Source organism: Sapajus apella, unplaced genomic scaffold, assembly GCF_009761245.1.
Source record: "Sapajus apella isolate SASKATOON/1434 unplaced genomic scaffold, GSC_monkey_1.0 scaffold70, whole genome shotgun sequence".
Taxonomy (NCBI): Eukaryota; Metazoa; Chordata; class Mammalia; order Primates; family Cebidae; genus Sapajus; species Sapajus apella.
In genome coordinates this window covers 4,300,797-4,326,602 of record NW_022437010.1, presented here as the reverse complement: position 1 = coordinate 4,326,602, position 25,806 = coordinate 4,300,797, and the positions used below count along the sequence as shown (strand labels likewise).

General features: G+C 42.0%; 1 protein-coding gene and 1 pseudogene across 8 annotated transcripts in view; one reads left to right on the top strand and one right to left on the bottom strand.

The window, feature by feature from the left end:
* The window catches only part of RREB1 (ras responsive element binding protein 1), a 151,010-nt gene that overhangs the window by 25,986 nt on the left and 99,218 nt on the right, over window positions 1-25,806 (top strand). The gene's annotated exons all lie outside the window — the stretch shown is intronic.
* On the bottom strand, window positions 2,442-2,889 carry LOC116531314 (annotated as a pseudogene).

The window sequence follows — 25,806 nt, the reverse complement described above, 5'->3', positions numbered from 1 at the left end:
ATTTTCCCTGTTTACAATCATAGAGCATTTCACTGGAAGGGGCCTCAGGGAGGCATGGCTTCTTTCTTTTCCTTATACCCCCTTACCTTACAGGTGAGGAAAATGAGGCCTAGAGAGATGCAGGGGCAAGCTGGATGTGGAACTCTGGTCTTGCATGTCAGATTCTCTTAGAATTCAGCTCACCCTGCCAAATCCAGGTGCTTGGAGTGTTGTCCTCAGTGGTTTGTCTGAACACTTGCATGCCGGAGCCACAATTATTCCTGCTCAGATGTTAATAGCAGATTATATCAATAATCCACCAAGAGCCAGTAAGTCAAAACCAGGACTGTTTAAACATTTTTTTTTGCCATCATAAAATGTTCTTAGCGAGACATGGTGGCACACCTGTGAAGTCCCAGCCACTTGTGAGGCTGAGGCAGGAGGGTCTCTTGAACCTAGGAGTTTGAGATCAGCCTGGGCAGCACAGTAAGTCTCCATCTCTAAATAAGTAAATGAATGAATGAGCTTATTCACTGTAGATAATAAGAAGGAATGTGAAGAAAAGCAAGTTATCATCCTAAATTAAGATTATAAAGTATGTAGTCCTAAGGATTAAAAATTATTTTTCTCATCAGATTTTTAATTATTTTACTGCATATATGACAACAATAGAAGAATTATAAATGAACTTAAAGGAAAAAACATCTAATGATGCAAAGAGGAAAAAGAAAAGTAAAATTATTTATGCCCTCAAGTAAGAGGAAACCATTGTTGATACTTTACTGTATATCTCCTTCTAGATGGTTTTCCATGGATATATACACATATAACAAAAATGGGATTTATTGTGGACAATTTAAAAACCTATTTTTGTACATGTCTTTATACCATATGTTTTAGAATTTTAATATGATATAACAAGGCTTTTTTGGTGTATTCAAATATTCTTGAACATGAAAATCACATTATTTTGATGTGGTATAATTTGGGGGACAAGGTCATAGGCTAATGTTTTAATTATTTTGCATTCCCTGGGCACTCATTGTGTGAGTGAAGGAAAGGTAGTCTTCTAGGTTACATGAAACTAATATAGTATTAAACTTTTTATGGTAAATCGTGAATACGTAATTCATCAGAAATTTATTTTAAAGAGGGAAATACTGAACTGACAAAACGTGTTTATTTTTGGATAGCATGTAATCTGTCATCTTATTACCTCAAACACGTGAGGGTTACTGATGAAAAAAATATCGAGCAGTTCGAAAAGTCCTTCCTCTAGAGGGCTGGCCTCTCTTGTGAGGAAGGCATTTGTCCTCTTATATAGGGCACTGTGTTGTGAACATAGGATTGATGTGTTGTGTCCTTTACCTGTGATGATGGTTTTTTTTTTTTTGTTTTTTTTTTTGTTTTTTTTTAAGGCAAAAACACATGTAATTTTATTTTTGTTTAACCTTAAGCTTGCCAGCTTCTTTCCCTGAACAGCATTTGTCTTGTTTTGGTACCCACCTACACTTATATTGGAAACATACTGAAAACTACTTAGTGATTCCACTTTGAATTTATAGTCATATGAGTAAGATGTTTTGAATATAGGCCTATCCATATGCCCAGTATAAATTTCAGGAACTCTTAATGTCTCTTCTTTTACAGAAACTCTATCTCTATCCTGATATAATTAGGTTGGTTAAGAAAATTAAAGGCCACAGGCCAGAAAACTAACTTCCACAAATGCAACAAAAGGAAAAGTTTTTCCAAGTACCTCTATGCAATGGGAAATCTTTCTTTTAAGTACCAAGTCAATTTCTTCAACTGTAAATGTATTCTAACTTGATGGTTTTCAAATATAATGCAGTAACAACAAAATATAATAAAATTAAGACTATAAGAAAACAATAAATGGTATAATTCAAATAATGACAAAAATAAAATTACATTATGGATTTTGTAATCAATGTATAATTATATATTTAAATTTTACTTTACATACATAAGATCACAGCTAAGGAGGTTCACCATAATTTCAAATTTTATCACAGTCACTTGTGCTATTTTATCACATTTGAAAATATTCACTGTTATTTATTTCAAACAGCAATCTATAAATTTGTTTTCTTCAGGATAATTTAAAAAATTAAATGATGTGTTGAACATACTACTAAAGGAACTTTACTTTTTGATTATGGCCTCTACATTGAAGATCTGTAGGAATTTTTCTAATTATTTTCAAATCTTCCTATGACCTCTCTGTTCATAGAAATATAATCTTTGAAATAATTTGTGTGAATACTTTACAAATCAAAAATGGATGCACATGACCGTATTATCATTATCACTAATTTTAACAGTCTCCTAGATATTTTTTATGTCATTTTTCTTGCTTATGTCAGTAATATGAACATGCTCTTAATATAACAGAGTATTTAATTACATCAGTTTTCCATCAGCCCACCAAAGTCACTTAATTATATTGACCATTTCCATTGATTGGCAGGAGGTTCTTCTACTGACAGCTCCCATGGTTCCTGTGTCATCTTTTTCTTGCCAGACTTAGTTCATATTCAGCTGCTTTAACCATAACCAGCTTCTCTTTTGTAATTTGTTCTATATACTTTATGTATGCTGCATTTTTAGGGATTCCCTCAAGAGCATCAAGAATCTTTCTGTACAATATTCTTAGCCTCTTGTGTGGACTCTTGCACACAGCCAATCCCACAAGGCCAGTGGTCTTTAGCACACCCGCCATGACAGTGCTAACGAGTCAGTGACCTGTGTTTGTATTTTTATTGAATGTTTTTCTTTAAATTAATGTCATGTTACTTGGACATTCTAGAGCAGTTATTCTCAGTCTTTTTAAAAGTAAGATACTCCTTTAATATAAAAAATTTCCAGACCATGGCCGGCGTGGTGGCTCAAGCCTGTAATCCCAGCACTTTGGGAGGCCGAGGCGGGTGGATCACGAGGTCAAGAGATCGAGACCATCCTGGTCAACATGGTGAAACCCCATCTCTACTAAAAATACAAAAAATTAGCTGGGCATGGTGGCGCGTGGCTGTAATCCCAGCTACTCAGGAGGCTGAGGCAGGAGAATTGCCTGAACCCAGGAGGCGGACGTTGCGGTGAGCCGAGATCACGCCATTGCACTCCAGCCTGGGTAACAAGAGTGAAACTCTGTCTCAAAAAAAAAAAAAAAAAAATTTCCAGACCCAAGTATGATTTTAATTATTTTTTTAGATTCTGTTGAGAAGCTCTAATGACAGAAAAACTCTATTAACATTTTAGTGCAGCTTATCTTTATTAAATGTAGCAGCTTCTTCATACCCTTGCAAAATAATAGTACTTATATGTGTAAATTTACTTGATTTCTAGATGCTCAATGAGCAAATGAATAAGTGGATCCCTTGAAATGGCTCCCTGGAGGGCCTCTGCTCTAGAGGAAGACATATCCTGCATATGTAGTTCTAAAGTCTAATGTCAGGAAAAGAATGATTAGACCGGTTCTGAACTGCAAGTGGTGTTCTGTAACTCCAGAGCTAAAAGCCACTGTATGACAAGTTAGGAAGATATGTTTTCTTCCACCTGTTCATACACTGAATGGTTTCCAGAGCAGCCCTTGATATCACCTCATTTTCCTCATTTCAAAGAATTCAACTGGGGAAGAAAACACAATCAGCCAGATTGTCAGAAACATTTGGACATACCTAATGATGCTCCCTTGCCCTTTTAATTAATATACTGTGATCTATTAGAGAGAGGACTGGGTTTGTCAGCTAGGAGACTCACAAACATAAGGTCTTGGCTGTAAGCCCAACCTTGATTATGATGAAAGAAAAAGATAAGCTTCACACCTTGGTTTTTCCATCTCTAAAACGGGTAGCCTTGTATCTTCTTAGGATGTGACACAATGATACCCATAGACGGCAGTTTCTTTCTTTTTAATCAGTAAATGTAAACAAAAATCTTTGTGAGGGTAGAAGCTGTTAGAAAGTACCATATAAAGGAATAGGACCATAAATCTAGGGAAATTCTAAGCATTCTGAAAGCTGCTTTTAGGCAGGGCAACAGCCAAAAGACCAGCTGGTAGATTGAGACCTTCCTCAAAAACCTGACTTTGTTCTCTTGTGGTTCCATTTTCCTTTTTTCAAATGGGGTCTAGTGGCTTAGTTGTGGTTATTCCACAGTGATGCCTCTTTTATTGCTATTCTTACAGTTCTGACAACAACAGCATTCTTGCACCACTTAACTCTCCAAGATGCAGGCAGGGGAGGCAGCTGCCTCATTTCTGATGTGCCTGTATTAACCTGCAGCAAAAGCATCCCAGTGTTCTACCTTTGTCTAGGAGTTGGGGCTGGGAGCAGGTATTCAGTTTAAGTTTTATGTGCCATCTGTATGTTTTCAAAAACATTTAATATGATCTTGGCCGGGCGCGGTGGCTCACGCCTGTAATCCTAGCACTTTGGGAGGCCGAGGCGGGTGGATCACGAAGTCAAGAGATCGAGACCATCCTGGTCAACATGGTGAAACCCCGTCTCTACTAAAAATACAAAAAATCAGCTGGGCCTGGTGGCGCGTGCCTGTAATCCCAGCTACTCAGGAGGCTGAGGCAGGAGAATTGCCTGAACCCAGGAGGCGGAGGTTGCGGAGCCGAGATTGCGCCATTGCACTCCAGCCGGGGTAACAAGAGCAAAACTCCGTCTCAAAAAAAAAAAACATTTAATATGATCTTTATTTCAAGATTTTATAGCCCTTTCAAGTTGCTCTAGGGAACCTTCAGCAGTTTCTTAGCGAAACAGGTAGACAGTAAGTGTGAATCAACTGAGTCCAGGAAAGAATGGGGTTTGGGAAGACCATATTGTTTGGATTTTCTGCTAATACTAAAACTGGATTTTTACAACACAGGCAGGGAGAATTACTGTCATGTGGTGGACAAGGTGGGAGAGGTGGCATATGACTAAGTAAGTCAGCTGACCTCAGTTAAAGGGCTGTGACCATCCATACAATGGAAGCAGTACCTCGTCCAACTGTTGCTCTCAGTTGAGTGAGCTTCTCATGTCTGAGGGGGTGATTGGGGTGATGAAGACTTTTGATGGAACTGACCTCACACAGGTTTCCTCCAGGGGGAAAAACCCACCAAACTTTAAGAATTCCAAAACAGTTTCACAATTCTGATTTTAGTAGAGGTTTGATTTGAAAAGGGACTCCATGTGCACCTTCTCTCTTGCCTTTGTTTTATAGATGTCAGTAATGCCAGTATTTTAAAAAGTAGAAATGAATTATAAATTATATCTTAAGGATTTTGTTTTGAAGAATTGTTTAATTGTCTAGGATTTCTTCCCCTTTCAGTAGCTTCAGATCCCAATAGGTAGGCAAAATGAAGATAATAGTAAAAAACTAAGCTTTTCGTAAGAGATGTTATTTATTTTTAAATAGAGATGGGATATTGCTATGTTGCCCGGGCTGGTCTCGAACTCCTAGGCTCCAGCAATCCTCTAGCCTCAGCTTCCCAAAGTGTTGGGATTACAGGCATGAACCACTACCCTCAGCCTGAGACATTATTTCAGTAGGAGATCATGAATATATAAGGAATTTAGGAGTACATATGTAAAGTCTTCTCTTGAACCTACATTTTTGGTCAGGGGAAGAGGTGATTTTTTAGGTATCATAATGTGCAAAGTAATGAATAACAGTCTCTAAAGACATTTAAAACAATAAATAAAGTATAAATATCTTTATTCAGAACTTGCTGAGCTCTGAAGCTTGATGTTTTCAAGGGTTTTTTATCAGGTGGCTTGTGAAAGCCTGTCATTAACTAAACCTGTGTTGTGTTTCCCTCAGAATTTCATTAAAAAGGTATGCATAGGTTCACATCCCCCTTACATGAAGGGGCACTGAAACAGAAACTTGATAGAAATATTGAGGAGGGAAAAAGATAAAGCCACCGTGGCACCTGGCCTCCTTCTTTCACTTCCCTTCCCAATTCTGCCCCTTTGAGATGTTCTTTGAGAAGATGGAGGAAGCTTGCTATGCATAGGGTCATCACCCTGGATCTGGCAACGGGAGTGGCTCAGCACTGGGAGTTCCCTCCCCAAAGCCCAGAGCTAATTCATCACGTCCAGCTGCTGTCAAGAGTTGGGCAGTCCTGTCCCTTGGCTTTCTGGGGAAGGCCCGAGTGAGGAGGCAGGAGCAGGGAGGGGACCATGAGAGTACCTGCTAGACCTAATGCCACCTGCCCCCCCCCGAGGCCATCTGGGAAGGAGCTACCTTGTGGACTGGGGTACAGGAAGGCAGAGAATAGAGGGTTGGAATCCAGAAAAGAGGGTGGAGGGCTCGACTGCAGTTACTGCCATTGTCTGAGGACAGACCAAGCCCTGGTGCAGAAATTGGCTGTTGGCCTTTTCTCTTCAGATGTTCGCATGCAGGAAGTGCCTTTAATAAAGTATGGTTTACTAACCTGAGTATGCTATGCATGTGCACATTTGGATGCCAAACATACAGGCAGGTAAAACTAAGAAGCCAAATGCTAAGATATTCATTGATGAATTGAAACCAGCCTTACTGGCTGCTCTATTGGAGTGATTTGCCCAAACTGCTCCAAACTTTTGTTTGGTCTACTAAAAACATTAGTTGGAAAGGTACAGCATTAATTTAAGGCAGGGAAGCCTCCAGCATGTGAGAGTCGTGCCTCTCTCGGTGATGCTGGGAGGGAAGGATGGGAGATGAGAGTCATTTCACCGCTGCTTGGCTCCTCCTCTTCCTCTCCCTGCCCTGGAGCGGCAGCCTCAGCTTTCCAGAGTCTCTTGCCTGGTGCTAGGCCCCGTGAGCGGTTGGATTTTAAGTATTTCTGCTATTTTCAGTATCATCAGTCATCACTTTCAGAGTTTCTTTTCTTTTTCAAGGGTACCCAGTCTAACTGTTTAGCTCCTTTTCAGTAACCCTCCTCACTCACATACGCCCAGTCAGGAAGATTAATAATGTTAACAGATTTACTATCGCTGCAAAAAACATTAGTTAATTAGACTTTTACACCTCAGTCAGATGGCATTAGACACCCTTTGTGCACTTTAACTCAAGGATGTTAAAGACCTAAATCTTTCAGAAAAAAAGAAAAGAAAGAAAAAGGACAGGCACTTTTCCAGTTTAAGCTGCATGTTGGTCCATGTTAATTAGGCATTTGTCCTTTAGTCTGGAGGTGATAGAAAATGCCAGTTACTGTGGTATTTAACTGACATCAAACTCCTGTCCAAATAATTCAGTTGGGCCCAGCCTTCTCTCTTAATTGGTGGGAAGGAAAACTTCGGCACACACCCAGAATAGAGGAAACTGTTACTTACATTGAACATTTTAAAGTTTCATTCTGAAGGATCTGAAGGACATTTGAATGTTTTTTAAATTAACTATCCAGTTGAGCTTTTTTAAAACAGTAGCAAAAGAATCTCCCTTAAAACTTGAGCTACCCAAAATAATTAGCTTTTGTAAGTCTTCAGAAAATGAAAGTTTAGTAATTGTTGTTATCCAAGGTCAAAGTGGTGGTTGTTACCCAAGGCCCTTATAGATTTATGTATCTCTTTGGCCTTGTTTTAAATTAGTGCTCTGAACATTGACAGTTTTCTAGATCATACTTATATTTCTTTATTAATACCAGAAATTCACAAATGGGTTAAAGCACCCAGCAGTATACACATTTAAAAATCAATATATGATAGCATATTGGGACAAAAGTGACACGAATATGATTGTTTCATGGGAGCAATTAGATGACACTTTGTTTTTTAAAGCAACTTGTTCCTAGTTGCTGGAGAAGGTAATCCCCCATAACAAGTATAGTTTACCTTTTTCATGAGTAAGGTAAAACAATTACAAAAACAATGAAAATATGTTTTTTCTAACTAGTGGGTAGTTGTATTTGATTTTAAACCTTACTCACTTTGTGTATGGTTTCTAGCCAAAGGTTCACACATTTGAGAGCATTTCACTTTTAGTACTGAACTACTTTTTCATGCACTGAATGATTACAATATGTTAACACTCCTGTAAGGCCCAGAATTGCTTGGCTGCCCCTTGCCCTGCCTGCCTGGTACTGGCTGAAAAGGTACCATTGTTTGTTCTGCAAACACTGGGTGATGTTTGTTTCCAAGGTGACTGGTTCTATTGCTGCCCTTTAAGCAAGGTGGGGGGGGATGGGGAGAGAGAAAGTTGGCTTTAAACACCTGAGAGCATCCTGTCCTGAATACAGTGTGTGTATGTATATGTGTGTAAGTTGAAATTTTATTTTAACTGAGGTAACTGGAAAGAAAGGAATAGTGTAGAAATGGGAGGAAAAGACAGTATCAGTAAGCTAAAAATATTAGTAGGTTCTGATATTTAACTCAGTATACTTTGGGAGAGTGTAATGGTCCAAAATGTTAAAGATCTGGTTAGACTGAAGTTAATTGTTTACATTTGGAGTTAAGGGGAGAAAAATGTCTTAGATGCTGACTGTTGAAATATTAAATTTATTTTTGCATGAAATAGTTTTCTTCTGCTATAACCTATGTGTGGCTATTCAGATGAATAAATACTTGTCAATATAATTTACTTGGTTATTGATCAGGTAGTTGGGCCTTCAAAGAAAAGTATGAGACAACATGAAATATAAACAGATTCAAGTTCCATAAAAAAAGAAAATCAGTAAAATTATTCAGGTATATTTGTGTCCAAAATTTTCGAAAAAGATAAAATAGATAATCTTTTCATTGGGGATGTATATTGACTTAATTTATTTGACTTTGGAAATTCATATTTTATCAGTCAGAACTTTTAGATTCAGACTAGAAAAAAAATTCCTTGTTGGTCCATTCCCCCACCCACTCTTTTTTATTGTACATAGATGCTGTTAACCGAACTTTGGCTTTTTCATTCCTATCAGGTTTAGTACAGTTCATGCGCAGGTTTCAGTAAACATTAACTACTTTTATCAGGGCTTGCAGTGTGCTGAATGGTTTAGCAAAGAGAGTGTACTGCAAGAGACAGATGAAAATGAGAGAGTCCAAGGTCACATGGATGTTGAATTTGTTTTAATTATTGAGAATTTAGGGGAAAGACCATCAGGCCTCACACTTTAAATCTCTTTATGTGGGCCTGCCATAGGGCTTCTTTGCCAGCTTTTTTATGTACTGAAGCTAAAACATTTGTTCATGGTGTGAGTGGTAAGGCAAGTGACTTTAAAACATGTTTTTTTCTTTCAATTGATAAAAAATTATTCAGGGCTTCTTTCTAGGATGAAAGATTCTCAAGGCCCTATCAGAGATAACACAACACTTATCATGGTGATTTTGAAGACCCCTTTGAATTTTATAGGGATCCTTTTTTCCCCTTCTCAAAGATTGTTCAGGATTGCCTTCTGATAATCAATTTCGTTTCTGGAGTTAGCGCAGTTACTCATAAACCAAGTGCTAGGATGAAATCTGAAACACAGATACAGAATAAGCATGTGTTTTGAGATCATGTAACGTTCCCCAACTTTTGCCTATCATTTTTGAAAACAGGAGTGTGATTTGTGCTTAGTTTTAGAGAAAAGGACATGAACGTTTAAGAAATTACTGACAAAAATTATTCTCCTCCTGCCCCTCTGGTCCAGTAAATATTGAAGCCGCTGGGCCTCGCTTTTTTACTCCCTAGCTGGACAGCTGGTTCGGGATCTGCCCCATGACTAACGCAGCTGACCCTGAAGTGGGAAGTTGCGAACACAGAACAAGCGTTGTTCCTTAGGGTGGTGTCCCTAAACTTGAAATTGAACTTGGTCCTGCTTGCGGGTGGGCTTGCACGCGCCAGGCTTCGTGTGGTGGCTCTTGCGCGCTGGCCCTGGAGCGCCAGCGTGGGTGACCCGTGCCCCACCTCAGATGGTCTTTTCACCCTGTTCCGTTTCTGGGCGGGGCGAGGGGAAGACAGCGGGTGCCTTCCCTCAGAGCCGGGCAGCCATTGTGCCTTGGGAACACAGTCTGAGTAGAGTTGTGTTGGCACAGATGAAGGTGCCCAGCAGCCCTCCTAGGGACTCGAGGGTCTGTCGGTGCTCTCCTTGTCCAGGTGCTGCAGGCAGGGAGCGGGAGGTAGACTGCTGGCGTCGTCTTGCGTCAGGGCTCCACTGCCGTGGGGGGCCCGATAGGGCCGCCCCCAGGGCGCCTGGGGTGGGTGCCGTGTGAGCGGGTAGCGAGGCCATCAGTCAGGGCGGCGGGTGCTGATTGGCTGGCGGGCGGGCGGGGGCTGGGCGGGGCGGGGCTAAGCCTTCGTTCGCGCTGGCGTTCCCCTGTGAAGAGCGCTGCATCTTCCAGCGGACCTTGCCGCGCTTTCCTCAGCTGCGAAGGGCACGGTCGCTGGGGACACAACCTAATGAACAACCAAAGCTTTTCAGAGATGTCTTTAGCAACTCAGCTCCATAAAAATAATAAGTTCTTCTCAGGGAAAGATTAGAAGATGAGTGCTCGGAGTGAATCCGTGCCCACCCCCCCCCCCGCCCCACCTCCCTTTCTTCGCCAATTAGAGAGCATTTAGCCTGTGACCACTTAAATTTTCACAAGATTTGCATAGCCATGAATATGACCGCTTGCATTTTGTATTTCTTTCCCCAAATAAGTCTCCATTGAAACATTGGACTTCCCTGATGGCTATTTCGGAATAAAACTATGTAGCTGGGTATTTCATGATGGGTAGCTCCAAAAAATTTTTTTTAAAACAAAACAAATAAAAAAAACCCCAGGGATCTAGAAAATGCTCCCCAAAGCCTTTTTTGACGAGGAGGAGGGGTGCAGACACTGCCTTCGGCCAGTGGACCTGGAAGGAGTGGGGTGTGTGCAGGACAGAGCCCAGGAGAACCGTTAGACGGGTGGCCGGGCCGGGAGGCAGGGCCTTTCTGGCTCTTTCCGCAGAGGCCTGGGCAATTGCCTTCTCCTTTCTGAAAAGAGCCGTTTTCTGGGCCGGGCACAGTGTCTGTCTCAGGGCCGGGCGTGGTGGCTCACCCCTGTAATCTCATCACTTTGGGAGGCTGAGCTGACGGATCGTCTGAGGTCAGGCGTTTGAGAACAGCCTGGGCAACATGGTGAAACCCCGTCTATACTAAAAAAAACTAATACAAAAATTAGCCGGGCGTGGTGGGCGCCTTTAGTCCCAGCGCTACTGAGGAGATTGAAGCAGGAGAATTGCTTGAACCCTGGGGGCTTCCACGCTTCAGCCAAGGCGACAAGGGTGTAACTTCATCTCCAAGAAAACAAAACAAAACAAAACATTTTCTGGGAATGGAGATGGAGGGCCACACAGAGCCCAGCCAGCTCCTGCGGCTTCCACTTTTACACCCTCCTCAGGGAGCCGGCTCCCATACCCTTCCCAGCCACCCCAAAGCTGATGCCCTTGTCCTCTCCTGCCTGCCCTCTGTCAGGTCTCCCTCCAGGACGCAGTTGCTCGATGTTCTGTACTGGAAGTACATCACCACTGAGGGCAGCAGGTCGCTGTTTGAGAACCATCAGGCCGTTCCTGGTGGCTAAAGGTTGCCTGCTGCCTGGTGCTTTGCTGAGTGTGCCCTGTCTTACTCTGAAACAGTCCGTGGGGTGAGGCTTGACCCCCCATCAGGCCCGCTCCATGAACTGGGGCAGCTTACCAAGCCAGGGCACTGACTTCTGTCCCAAGGCTGGGCAGGGAGGACCCCAGCGCTAGGCACTCTAGGACCCTAAAAGGAATTCAGTGACTTTACATGGCACGGCCTCTCTTCTCTGAGATTTCTCCCCCTTTTGCTGGACCACCTTTGGTGGTCGCTTTTCTCATAGCTGTGATTCTTTATTCTTCGTAGGGGGATAACTCTTCCCTTCTGCACATGCTGGGATCTCACTCCAAGAGGTTCTGGTGGAGCATGAACCATTGACTGGGGCGTGGCCGTTGGAAGCCTCCCAGGCCATGCAAATGCACAGCCCTAATAAAGCTTTTCAAAACTGTACATTAGAAACAGGTCACTTTTACATTTGTGTAGGAAACTTGTCTTGAGACAAATGAATACTTTTGAGCCACTGAGATTTTGGGGGGAAATACAGCTAAAAGGGTTAGGAAATGATACCTAAGGAAATTCTCCCATCTGATGCTCGCTTGTTGAAAACCTGAGTGTTTTCTATTAAGTGAGGCATTGTGGTTCCTATGCTAACTCTGGTAGGCCTTCAGCACTGGCAGGTGTAAATGCGGCTCATTAATTTTTTAAGAAGTTGGAGCTCTGACAGTTTTCAGGGATGCTGAATAGCTGGTACCAGATGTTTCTTTTGTTAAGGGCATGGAGAGGCAGGGTCACAGGTAATCAGGCTATAGCTGTTCACTCTGTTGGTCTGACACTATGGGTTTTGTGGTGCTGAATATTTTCGTAAACCAAGAAGGGTGTGGGGAGGTGCATGTTCTCGTTTCTAGTTGGTCTTTCCCCCAACACTGGCTCTTGTAGTATTATCTTATGTAGAGGTGTTGACTCAATTATCATTAGGCCCAGCTCCTGTTAGAGTAAATGGTGTTCAGGGCCTCTTTATCTAGACCGTTTTGCCACAACTGAAGTGACAGCCTGTGCTTCTAACTGAATTCAGTCCTTTTTTTTCCACTCTCTTACTGTGGAACAACAGCTAAATCGGCCGCTCATCATTCGGATGCAGACTTTACGGCCTCTGAACAGCCTCTGCTTTTGCAGTTTATGAATGCACCATTTGTTGTTTTGAGCACAACTGTTAGATACAACTGGCCGCCGCAGCCCACTCTGCCGGCGCCCAGTGTGCATCACTGCAGCCTTTTTTTCTTTTTTCTTTTTCTTTTTCTTTTTTTTTTTTTTTTTGCATAGGCCAAATTTTTGCTTTAAATACCACCATTTTGTCCACACTAGAATTTCTTTGACCCAGCTTATATTTTTTCAAATGTAAGCTTCAGAAATAAGTGTGTAACACATGACTCAAACTGTTGGTCTAGGGATCCTGAATAAGTGCAAGTATTTTACTTTATTAAAGGGAGGGATTGTTTTTGTGGCTCAGTTTTGCACATTTTTTTTATATTCTCAAACATGTGACTTCCAAATTTTCCTTTAAATTGGGTTGAAGTTAGAAAGTTTTATTATTTCCTAAGTCATTATATTGTTTCTTTTTGAGCTTTCTGCACAAATAATTGTCTTTAGTTTAGAACTTAAGATAGATCTTAAATGTTCTTATAACAAAAAATAAGTATTTGAGGTGATAGATATGTTAGCTTGATTTAACCGTTTCGCAATGTATACATATATCAAAACCTCACCTGTACACCGTACATATACAATTTTGTCAACTGTATTATAATGTAAAATTTAATCTTTAAAAAAGAATTTAAGGGAAGCTGTCAAAACCAGACTTTACAACATGGTAATGAAGAGTATAAGTGACTAATTTCACGTTCTTCTGCTCTTGAAACAGGGTCTCATCCAAAGGTGATAGCATTAATGTTAGGATTTTCATTTCTGTTTTGTTTCTCTCACATATATATTCTTTGACTGTGTAATTATATAGGTGTTGTGTTCTCTGGTTGTATACATTGACATTCCTTTTTTCTTTTTACAAGTTATTTCTATTTGTTTGTATTTTAATTAATAAAGTAGATTTTAATCTTTTTCTGCTGTGCTTTACATATTCAACAACTGGTTCAAATTGTTGGTTCTAACTGCTTGTAGGCCTTGATTCTGCCAAAGAGATAAATTTCTGTTAAGGCAGCAGTGAACATCCTACAGCAACCAACTGTAAGAGCCTCGGTATCCTGGAGCTTCCAAAAGTGAAACAGTCACTTGTTAAAAATGAAGCAGCTTTCTATAGTTGAATTTCTAAGTAGATATATTTATTTGTTGTCTTTCAGAGAGGTTATGGAGGCCCTGGGTTACATTTGCTTTTTTTTATAAAATTGCGACATACAAATAGTTAAGGGGGAAAGTGTAATCTTTTGTAAGAGTCATGCTTTGTTTTTCATCTCTTTGTGTAGAGGAGAAGGTCTGTCTTTTTATGATTAAAAAAGACACCCACTCTTCCCACTACCTGAAGAACCCTGAAGGTCCATGTGAAGACTAAGCAGCCATAAACAAGTTAGGGAGAAATGAGCTTGTGTATTAGTGCTTCCAAGAGCAGCTTTCTCAGCTCTGATCTGTTCTAATTTTCACAGCAAGTTTACACGTGTGGTCCCATGTTTTGGTGGTTGGTTTTGGTCTGCACCTTTCAACTGAGCAAAGTCTCCCTGGACTTTTCTCCTTTTCCCATAGTTTCTTGCTGGCTTCTTCCTGTGATTAGTATGTGTGTTGCTTAAAATGGCAACTGAAACATCACCAGGAATTTTCACCAGGTAGAAACTGCTTTTCTGTATCAAAACAACCAGTACAGCTTAGCTGATGCTTCTGTTGCTAAGCAGGTAAATTTCTGGTCTTCAGACTGCCCTTCTTAACCCTGTAAATGCCTAACATCAACCAAGAAAGAAGAAAATAATTTGATGCTTCTTTTTTACCTAGCGCTTTGTTCAAGTGCGTGAAAATTGGGCCTAGCTCAGCCTAATCTCGATGTGTCTGTTTTAGAGTACCTAATCTCGATTTACTTATTTTGCAGGGTAAGAGGAGAATTGGGAGATGGAGAGGCCCTCTAGGTTGGTGGTTTCCAGTGAACTGTCAGCCCCAGTAGCTGATAGTGGAGGTCTCACTCTAGATGATCAAAATTATGGGTTGATTTCAGTCAGTTAATGGGCCCGTCTTTTCTTTGGAACTTTTCTGTGCCTTTAACTGCCCATATGCCTGTGGGGAAAAGAAGAGGGAAGAAAGGGGTTGCTGTTTGCATCTATTTGCCAGAAAGGAGTTAACAGAACATACCGCAGAACAGGTTGGACAAGACTGTTAAAGCCAGTGATGAAGCCTCCCCCCCCTTCTCTTTTTCTCTTTTTCTCTTTCCCTGCCTCCCTACTCTACTTCTCTGTGTCCCTCTCGTTTCTGCTCTGTGCCCCCCGCAACCTTCCCAGGACTTTAACACATCTTCAGACTAGACTCCCCCCACAACACACACACACACACACACACACACACACACACACACACTCTCTCTCTCTCTCTCTCTCTCTCTCTCTCTCTCTCTTCAGTGTCTGGCTTTCCTTCTAGGCAGAACATTGATGTGAATAAAATACTTTGCGGAGCCTGTGCGAGAAGCAGGCAGTGGCTGTGGGCCTCGGCCTTGCCAGCTGTTTCTAGAGCAGTCGATGGCCAGCTTGCCGTGCCCTCTGTCATGTAACATAGGCCCCATTCAGCAGCAGCATTCTTGAGTGTGCATTTATGTCTCTGTGGGACTGTGGGGTAGATGGCCTGAGAGCGGGGAAAGCAGGAGATGGGAGGGGAGGAGGCGAGGTGGGGACGGAGAAGGAAGTGTGTGCACACGCAGACAGCTGGGGAGGGCAGTGAGGTGGAGTCACTAAAACCCAGTGCCAGTAAGTCAGGAGATGTTGCCGCTGGAAGCATCCGCAGTTAGCTCTGACTTATAGGATGTCTTGTGGCCATAAATGTGGAGGAACCATGCTCTTTAAAAGCCAGTTTGGGTCTGATATAAGTTCTGCTTTGTGTTTGTGTTCATTCACTCCGTAAACATACCATATATAGTCATGCTTGAACTCACTATAACACACATTGCAAGGGAACCACTAGTAGTGCACACATCCTTTGGCTCTTAGAAACAGACTCACATAGGCTATTTCTGGTGTGTCGTGGCTTTCTTCTTTCTTTTTTTGGGGGGAGGTGGGGGAGGGAGAGAAAGCTCTTTTTCCTTCCATTTTCACACTGTTTGGAATGTTCCTGATTCTAGTTTGTCTGGCACTCTGAACGCTAAGGAACTGTATTGTCACGGCAGAAGAAACACTTCTGTGTGTGCATCTGTTTTAGAATAAAACTGTTTTTCTTAGTATCTTAACAGGCATTTTGTAGTTTATGGTCTCCAGTCTCCAGCTGTTTTTGGAGCACCTTCTAACTTTGAGAGGGTGAGCTCTATCTAGCCTATAACATGGACTGTGGGTGGCTAGTGGAGAAGGTACCTGGTATGCTTTTCTGTATCCTCTCTGGATCCTCCCTGAGCTGTCCACCTCTCTTTACCATGCTTCACCTTCAGACTGCTGGGGCAGGACATGCAGCTTCTGCAGAATTCAAGGCAGCCGTTTTCCACTTGGCTGAGCTGGGTCTGTGAGGCAGAGAGCAGTCAGTAATAGGAAAGAAATGCAGTTGTTTTTTCTTTGCCCCCTTAGAATACCTACGATACTGCATTTCAGCTTGGAGCGCGCAGCATGAGGCATTTGTGGTTCAGATAAGAGGTCTTCCTTTTTCCTTCTCTTGTTTTATTTTCCTTCCTTCTCCCCCACTCCCCAAAGGTTTACTGCCTTTCTTCTCAGGCCACGTGTGTAGATAACCCTTGAGGAAAAGATGGTTTCTGTGCTGGGATATTAGGATCTTATGTAAAGGGACAACATGGGCCCTTTCTTTGCCTTGTTTTCTTTCGTTGTCCTCATCAGAGTGAATTATATCTGACTGTGTGACAGTTAATTGTACCATCCTTCCCCTGTCCTAAGCTGATAAGCACCTCTCTGTCTGCCTCCATCAAGCTTCTTTGTTTGAGAAGTTCCTAATGCAGTAGAACAAAGTGACGGTTTTCTTATTTACTTGAAGTCTCTAAAGCACATTTATAATGCTCTTCATGGTATCTTTCTTATAACTTCATTCCTTCATCTTTTGTAATTGAATTGTTCCATAGTACCGGTAATTGGTAAGTTAAAACTTCCTCAAAACATCAGTGAGTTCAGGAAAACAAAATAAAACACTTAACTCTTTTTTTAAGCTATGTGTATTTATTCTAAGCTGTTAATGGCTTGGTAGATAGTGTTAAGAGTAAGATACTGGACACTGTTGGAGTGCCAATTACCGTTTTGTGGATATGGCAATTGATTAGCTGGCTGACTCAAGTAATATGTTGCTTATGTAGAGGTCACTTATTTGGCATGCTTCGGTCCAGAATATTCAACGGATGTGCTTGTGAGTAAGAGCCAGCAGGGTGTAGGTCGGGGGAGTGGTATATAAAATAAAGCTTTCGAAGCCACAAAGGTGTTAGGAAGTCTGGGTACTAACACTCCTACTTTGATTCCTATTGATCCTTTAGGCCTGCACTTTCGCACTATTTATTCTTACTGTAGATACGATCTCGACCACCTTGTCTCTCACATTTGCCAGTCAACACTTCAGAGGCCAATGTTGGGGGTGAATAAAAACCATCAGAAGGAGACACATAAACAGCAAGCAGAAAAGATGTCAGGGGATGAGCCAAGAATTCACATGGCATGGAGCATGGCAGGTTCCTATTGGGGGAGTTTCACAGACTGGACAGAGGAGTCCTCTGAGTTACTTCTTACAACTACCTGTGTATCCACAATTATTTCAGTAAAATTTTCAATTGAGAAAAAAGCATGGCCAACAGAGCCACATGGTATAGTGGCAAAAGTAAAGTAGAGGAGGATATGCCATTAGTTTCCAAAGGCGGCCTAGTGTAAGTTGTTCATTGTGATGATCCTGAGTCACCCCCACAAAAGGCTGAATTAATCATACATTGATTCACCATGCTATGCTTAAGGAGACAGGGAAGTTTGAAAGATACTTAGAATGATTTACACCCAGGAGTTTTAGATGGAAAATTGATTTCTGCATACTTCCCTTCCCCTTCAGTGATGTGCAGCTGCTTCATGAGTTAACATGACGTGTTAGAATAAACCTTTTGATATAGTTAGACATATACTAAAATATTATTTATTTTGCTCGGATTTATAGAAAAAAGTTATTCATTAACAGATTCAGATGATGTCCAAATACCATACCAGGTTGTCTGTAGATTGTTTGTCTGTATTCCCCATTTTTTTTTTTTTTTTTTTTTGAGACAATCTCACTCTGTTGCCCAGGCTGGAATGCAGTGGTGCGATCTCAGCTCACTGCAACCTCCGCCTCCCAGGTTCAAGCAATTCTCCTGTCTCAGCCTCTCGAGTAGCTGGAACTATAGGCACGTGCCATCACGTTCCCCTAATTTTTGTATTTTTAGTAGAGTCAGGATTTTGCCGTATTGATCAGGCTGGTCTCGAACTCGTGATCTCAGGTGATCCACCTGCCTTGGCGCCTCCCAAAGTGCTGGGATTACAGGCGTAAGCCACCGTTGTGGCCATTTGTCTGTATTCCGCTGCGCCTGGCCATTTGTCTGTATTTCTGATGTGAATTTTATGAATTTATCACCAAAAGAATATATAAAATATCACGGATTTTTAAAAGCAAATGATATAGAAGATCCCTAGATACCAGAGAAATCATAGACATCCTGGAAAACAGTCTCTGTAGAAAAGGAATCCTGAACTTAAGGAAGTCTCAAGTTAAGTTTAAACCATCAGATGGTGAATTGGAAGAAAGGAGGGCCCTCATCTTAACTAAGGCTCTAAAAACCATAGAATTTTAGAGCTGGAATGGACTTGCGAGGTCACTTGTTCTGTTTTTATGAGTTTGTCTTCATTTTTCTCAGTATTCTTTCACAATTCATGTCTGTGCCCAGAATTGAACAAGCCACCTGGAATAGTGTCCACATGGCTTTTCAGCTGTGAAGAATAATCCTAACTTGAAAAATAAAAGATGCTTACTCAGCAGAAATTATTAGGTTTTGGTTGGGTTGTTTTGTTTTGTGACAGACTTTTGCTCTTGTCACACAGACTGCAGTGGAGTGGCGCAATCTTGGCTGACCCAGGTTCAAGTGATTCTCCTGCCTCAGCCTCCCGAGTAGCTGGGATTATAGGCATGCACCACTACCACCCGGCTAATTTTTGTATTTTTAGTAGACACAGGGTTTCAACATGTTGGCCAGGCTGGTCTCAAACTCCTGACCTCAGGTGATCCACCCACCTCGGCTTCCCAGAGTTCTGGGATTACAGGCATGAGCCACTGCACCCGACCTGTTTTTTTTTTTTTTTTTAAGGTTATTTGCTAATTTTATTCTTCTCCATAGTTTCGTTTTACAGGTAGAGGACACTTCAGTACTCTACGATGCTATACCAGACTCTTTCTTGATCTTAAGTACTAATGGACGTTTCCGTGGAAATCCCAGGGTGGAAAATTCCCCAGAGTTGCTAATACCTGCTAATGGTTCTCAAGTGGTTTGATATTATCTACATAAGTCCAGAGCATTACTGGACCTGGGTTTTAATAATCAGACCCATAGATAGATAAATTTGAAACATTGTCATACTAGCTTTTAATTTCTTTAAGTCTTCTGTGCACTTAGATTTGCTGTAACATATAGTTAACATATATAAGGTTGGTAGAAATTTTTTGTTCCTGATTCAAATAGGGTTTTCATGTGTTTTGGGTTTTTTCTCCATAAGAGAAATTGTTCCCTTTGAAATTCGGTCTTGCACATATCCATGGCAACTATACCTCCTGATTGCTATGGCAAAGATGGAAAGTATTCTCTTGTAGTGTAGACATTGGTTGTACTGTCAGGTAAGGGAAATGCAACTAATTTCTGTTTCTGGAATTGCATACCAAAAATAGGAATTAGTTGTCTGACTGTTAGATGTTCAGGGCAGATGGAAAAGTAAAACCAGGACTTCCCAAGCAGCAGGTCTGTGTGCTCACTCTTTGGGTTGGAGACAGCACGGAGGGGGCTTGCAGGATAGATGTGGTCGAGGGTGGAAAAGCTTGTCTTTAGTGCCTTGTGATAGCCCATGGAAGTGACCTGCAGCCTGTTGAGATGGCAACTCCATTTGAGATGGCGATTCCATTCGAGATGGTGTGCTTGTAACATCCGCCTGGTAGGCGGAGCCTCAAGGACAAATGTTGGGAGATTGGGATGGTGGAGCAAGGAGTTGCAGGGAAGGAAGCATCCAGGCGTGGATTTGAACAGCTGCTGGCTGCCCAGAGATCCGCCTCCATGAATCATAGACACAGAGAACTCATCTATGCAGCTGGAGGCTGAACATGGAGAGGGAAGGAAGGGAGCTGCCTTTTTTTTTTTTTTTTTTTTAATATAAAGACGGGGTTTCACTGTGTTGGTCAGGCTGGTCTTGAACTTCCGACCTCAGGTGATCCGCCCACCTTGGCCTCCAAAGTGATTGGATTACAGGCGTGAGCCACCACACCCAGCCGGGCCCTGCTTTCAGTTAATACTCTTAATGCTTCCAGAGCACTTTAAAGACATTGGGTGGTTCATTGTTTTAAAAGCTTTGCCCTCTTCACATAATCCTATCTTTTATTTAATGTAAATGCTATCAGTCTGCTTTAAACACTGACTAAAATCGCTTTTACTAGACATCATATTATTTATAAGGGGGGAGTTGAGACCCATAGAGAAGGATTTGATCAATTGATTTAAGGTTGTTGGAGGATTGAAATGTTACTTGATTGCTGGTCTTATCCAGGATTTCAAGATTTCAAGGAAAAGTGGACAATGCCCGCTTTTATCTGAGGGATTTCAACAGTCATATGATCTACAAACCAGTCCCCAGGAGCAGCAAGCCCTGACAACCTCTGTGCTATGGAGTCCACACAGAGGAGGGACTTCTAAATGGGTGGGATGTGCTGGCTTGCAAGTCATTTAGCTGAGAACTGGTTTTGGTCATGGCCTTAACATCTGCATAGAAGTTGCACATTGCAGGCATATGACACTTCAATGGCCTGAGATTTAGATGTGGGTTGGTAGAACTTAAAGGGGAGATAACATTAGTGAGGTCAATGGGCAGCAGCCCCACTGCTGAGCACATCCAGCAGTTCCTTGCAGGGCCCGGGAGAAGGTGGCCTTGCCAGGTTGGGGCTGGGCGTGGAGATCATCTTGTTAAGTTCTCACAAATTAATTACTGACACGTAGACAATGTATAAAAGTCTGAAACCACAAAGCTCTTTGGACATTTTGGCTATATAAAGCATACCATTTATAAGCTCCCAGGAATTATAGTTTGAGTGTCTCTTGTGATGAACAGGACTGTGGATGAAATCAACCAAGCGAGATCACAAAAAAGATATGAAATAACTTTTATATGCTTTCGTTGTCAAAACGTTGGATATTCTTGCTGTATTTCTCTTTCAGACACATACACAAGGACACTGATTTGAGGGTGCATTATGAGTGTTAGACAATCACCTTGCTAAATAATAGGGAGTTTTGGGGCTTTATGGGAGATTGATAGTAAGATGTGATTCTGAGTTTGTTAGCTATGTGTATAAGTCCACTTGGTATCTAATTGCACATTATTCCTGTTATTTCTAGTATCCTAAGGGAACCTTCCCCACTATTAGCTCCTTATTTAAGTAAATAAATAAGCCTGTTTTAGGATATACATCAAGACTTTGTTGGTCTCCCCAATTTCTTATAAGTGGTATATTATGTGGTTGTAAAAAATAGAACTTTGGCTGGGCGCGGTGGCTAATGCCTATAATCCCAACGCTTTGGAAGGCTGAGGCAGGCGGATCACGAGGTCAGGAGTTCGAGACCAGCCTGGCCAATATGGTGAAACCCTGTCTCTATTGAAAATACAAAAAAAATTAGCCAGGTGTGGTGGTGCATGCCTGTAATCCCAGCTACTTGGGAGGCTAAGGCAGGAAAATGGCTTGAACCTAGGAGGCGGAGATTGCAGTAAGCCAACATCACACCATTGAAGCCTAGGCGACAATTAGACTCCATCTGAAAAAAAATAATAAATAAATAAAAGACCCTCACTAATGTTAGATCTTCAGGTTTTTATTATTGTTAAGTTTATGTCTCCTGAAAGACAAAAAAGAAGAAAATAATCCACTCACCAAAAAACCCAATCGTTGCTGAATAGCTATGAAAATGTTAGAGAAATTCAGCTTTTAGTATTGGGGCCTTTTTATTATTCTCAACTTTGATTTTACAAGCTGAGCTATAAATGTGACCAAATGCATCACATGAGTATTTACCTTTTTTTTCTTTCCTTTTTGGCCACATGCAAGTATCTAAAGAGATGGAATGTGACACACCCGAAGAATGAGGCACTCAAGTGGCCTATGAACTTGAGAAGGCCAGGAGCAGCAGGGTCCCTTCATCTCAGTACTTAGCTTTGCCAGTGCTAAGTGGGAAGCAGAAGTCACTGAGCTCCTTAGCAAGTGAGTTTTTTAAATGCATGTACACAAAGGAGTTGTTCTGCTCTCTATAGAAACTGCTAGGGAGAATTCTAGCAGGAAATTCTGTCACCTTTGAGATTAGTTGTCAATCCCACTAAAAGTCCTCAAACATAGCCCTCCAGAGAAGTGCTACTTTGCTCTTGTAGACCTATGCGATTCTCATATACTTCTTAGTTCCCTCTCCCCAATTCTTGAGATGTTCTGGATTACAAGGTGTTATGGCGCGCGTGTGTGTGTGTGTGTGTGTGTGTGAGAGAGAGAAGGGGGTATTAATCTTTGTGAGAGGATCTTTTTAACGTTTCATTCCACATAGTGTGGTAAGTAGTATACTGCTGAGAGCTCATCACCTACATGTTAAATTGCAAAATGTTCCTAGGTTAGTAGAAATATGATTTTTTTAAAGTAGTTTTGTGGCCGGGTGTCATGGCTCATGCCTGTAATCCAAGCACTTTGGAGGCCAAGGCGGGCAGATCACCTGAGGTTGGGAGTTCAAGACCAGCCTGACCAACATGGTGAAACCCCGTTTTATTAAAAAAAAAAAAAAAGTAGTTTTGTGGTTAAATTCTGATGCTCTTAAAGAGATCACTTTCTCCTATTTTGGCAAAACAGGTTATCAATTCCACGTTATTACATAAATAAAACTGAAACTCTTTACTCTTCCTCCTTCCTACTGAATTAGAGTCAAGGGATTCCAGTAGTGGCACGTGGATACGCGCGCGCACACACACACACAGACACACACACACTTCTGCTTTGTTTCACAGGGCTTTTGATTCCAGTGTATTTACTTTTCACATTTTTAATACATTTTAGCAGACTGAGCTTTCTAAATTACTAGCAACTAGTACGTAATCATGTTGCGGTAAATAATTTTTATATTTAGTGAGAAACAGACCCAAAAAGGACGTTAAAAAACATCTATTTTGGTGAATAGAAGTGAATGAGAGTAGGGTAGAAATTCTGGCTGATTTTATGAAATACCTCAGATCTGTTTGATATAAGACTGATGATGTGGGCATCCTTTTTATAATGAAGTCAGGTTAAGTGAAGCTGTGTTGAAGTATTAGACAAACCCTGAAATCCCAGTGGCTCAACCCATGAAATGCCAACTTGTTTTTGTAGAATTCTCCGCAGGTCTGGCAGCTCTCTACTATAGCTCCCTTCCAAGTGGTAACCCAGGGATCCAGGCTGCTCTTGTCTTACAGCTACTCTGTCGTTACACATGCTTCCAGGTTGCCACCGGAAGGAAAGGGCTAGTGGGTTACATATCGACTTTGAAAGGCTGCAACCTAGAGGAGATGGCTGGCAGTTGTGCTCACAGCTCATTGGCCAGGACTAGTCATGTGACCTGACTGACCACAGAGGTGTAGGGTTGCCAGAAAATATCAAGAATACTTGGATCTTCTTTGAGCAGTAGACATCTTTGCTTTGCTTTCCTTTTCCATTTCACCTCTATAAGGTTCTCTATACACATAAACTTAGATGAAGCTTAGGCCTGAAGCCTAGAACATGATGATCTAACCACCATAGAGCAGTGGTTCTCAAAGTGTGGTCCCCAGACAAGCAGCATTAGCATCACCTGAGAACTTGTTAGAAACAGATTCCTAGGCCCCACTCCAACTCTGCTGAATCAGAAATGTGGAGGTGGGGTCCAGAAATCTGTTATAATAAGCTCTCCAGGTGCATGGTAAAGTCTGAAAATGACTGCCCAATGGGAGTACAATGTTTGTAACACCTGCCGAACTCATGACAGGATGTGATAGGCACTTGTTAGTGTGAATGTGCAGTGAATATAGGGACTGATAGGCACTTGCTAGTGTGAACATATAGTGTGTGTGCTCAGGTGTGAGCATGTATATGATAAAAAGCACTGAGAGGTGGTATCATGTGTCCAGACAGGTTTTAGCACTTTACAGATTTGTCTAATCTATTTCTCTCAACCATCTTATGCAGTATTATTGTATTCATCTCACAGATGAGGAAATTGCAAAACTGAGAGGTTCCCTATCTATTTAAGGGTCAGGCCACTTACCACTGCTGGCAAGTGGTAGAGTCAGGATTTGAACCAAAGCGATGTGGCTCCAGAGTCTGCTCCTTAACCACTGTGCAGTTCCGCTTGCTCATCCTTGGGTGGTAACCCACTAGGCCTTAAGGTAGTCTTTTCATTTTTTTTCTTGAATGGAGACAGTCTATCAGAGTTCGTAGGAAGTGTGGTATGCTGGTGACAGTTCACGTTCCAAGTTAAGCCCCCTTACCAGGGGCTTCATTCATTGTTGGTTTACGCATGTGGGAGCTAGTGACAGTGTTGGCCAATCTTAGAGGGGCATGGCTGGGCAGCAGCTGGCCAATCATTTAAAACTGAACAATAAATAAAATGGGGTTGTTAAGGGTGAAATGAAGGGGCCTAGTGGGAAGTGGTTTCTCAGATGGAGACAGTTCAGTCGCACTAGAAGAACATTTCTTCAGTTAACCTGTGTGTAATTTTCAGGCTATGAGAAGAGGCCCTATTCTCATCACCCTCTTTTGTGATTCTTCTTTGGTCTTTTATTTTCCCATCATCCATCTGCCTGTCCTGAGATGCTCATCTGAGGCCTGATTCCATCAGGTGGTCTGAAGAAGGTTTCTGTGAATCCTTTATGAGCTGAAATTGCTCTGTTGCCCAGGCTGGAGTGCAGTGGTTGCTCACTGCAACCTCTGCCTCCCGGGTTTAAGTGAGTCTCCTGCCTTACTCAGCCTCCTGAGTGGCTGGGATTACAGGCATGTGTCACCACACCCAACTAATTTTCATATTTTTGGTAGAGACAGGGTTTCACCATGCTGGCCAAGCTAGTCTCAAACTCCTGACCTCAGGTGATTCACCTGCCTCATCCTCCCAAAGTGCTGGGATTACAGGCGTGAGCCACCGAACCCGCCAGGATTTCAGTTGTTGTTGAGACAGAGTCTCACTGTGTTGCCAGGCTGGAGTACAGTGGGGCTGTCTTGGCTCACTGCAACCTTTGCCTCCTGGGTTCAAGCGATTCTCCTGGCTTAGCCTCCCGAGTAGCTGGGACTACAGGAACGCACCACCATGCCCAGCTAATTTTTGTATTTTTAGTAGAGACGGGGTTTCACCATGTTAGCCAGGATGGTCTTGATCTTCTGACCTCGTGATCCAGCCACTTAAGGCGTCCAACAAAGTGCTGGGTAACAGGCGTGACGCGCCCAGCCCAGGACTTTAGTTTTAGTAGAGAAAATGTGTTTTCCTTTCCAAGAAATTTGATAAAATAGTCCCCCACCCCCACCCCTTGCACTTGGGAAATCCAGATAGAGTTAGATGTGATCTAATCTTTTGAATTTTGAACTGATTGAAAAGGATTTTCCAGATGACATTGAGAACTGCTTGTTTCCTTGCATCCTTTAAAAATTTTTAATTATTAACAGCATTTTCTTTATTTCAGGTGGGTCTATTATTTGTTGTTTAGGTGTCCTTTGCTGGCCCATGCATTCCCTTGGCTTCTTTGTCTTTTGTGTTCAGCAGACTAGAACTGAGACAGCTCCTTGGCAGCTCTGCCCTGGACAGTACCGGCTTTAATTCTAGGTAGAAGATAAAGATAGCATCACCCCTTTCGGGTTTCGTGTTGGCTGGGAACAGCTGCTAAGCTTTGTATAACTCAGAACGTAAC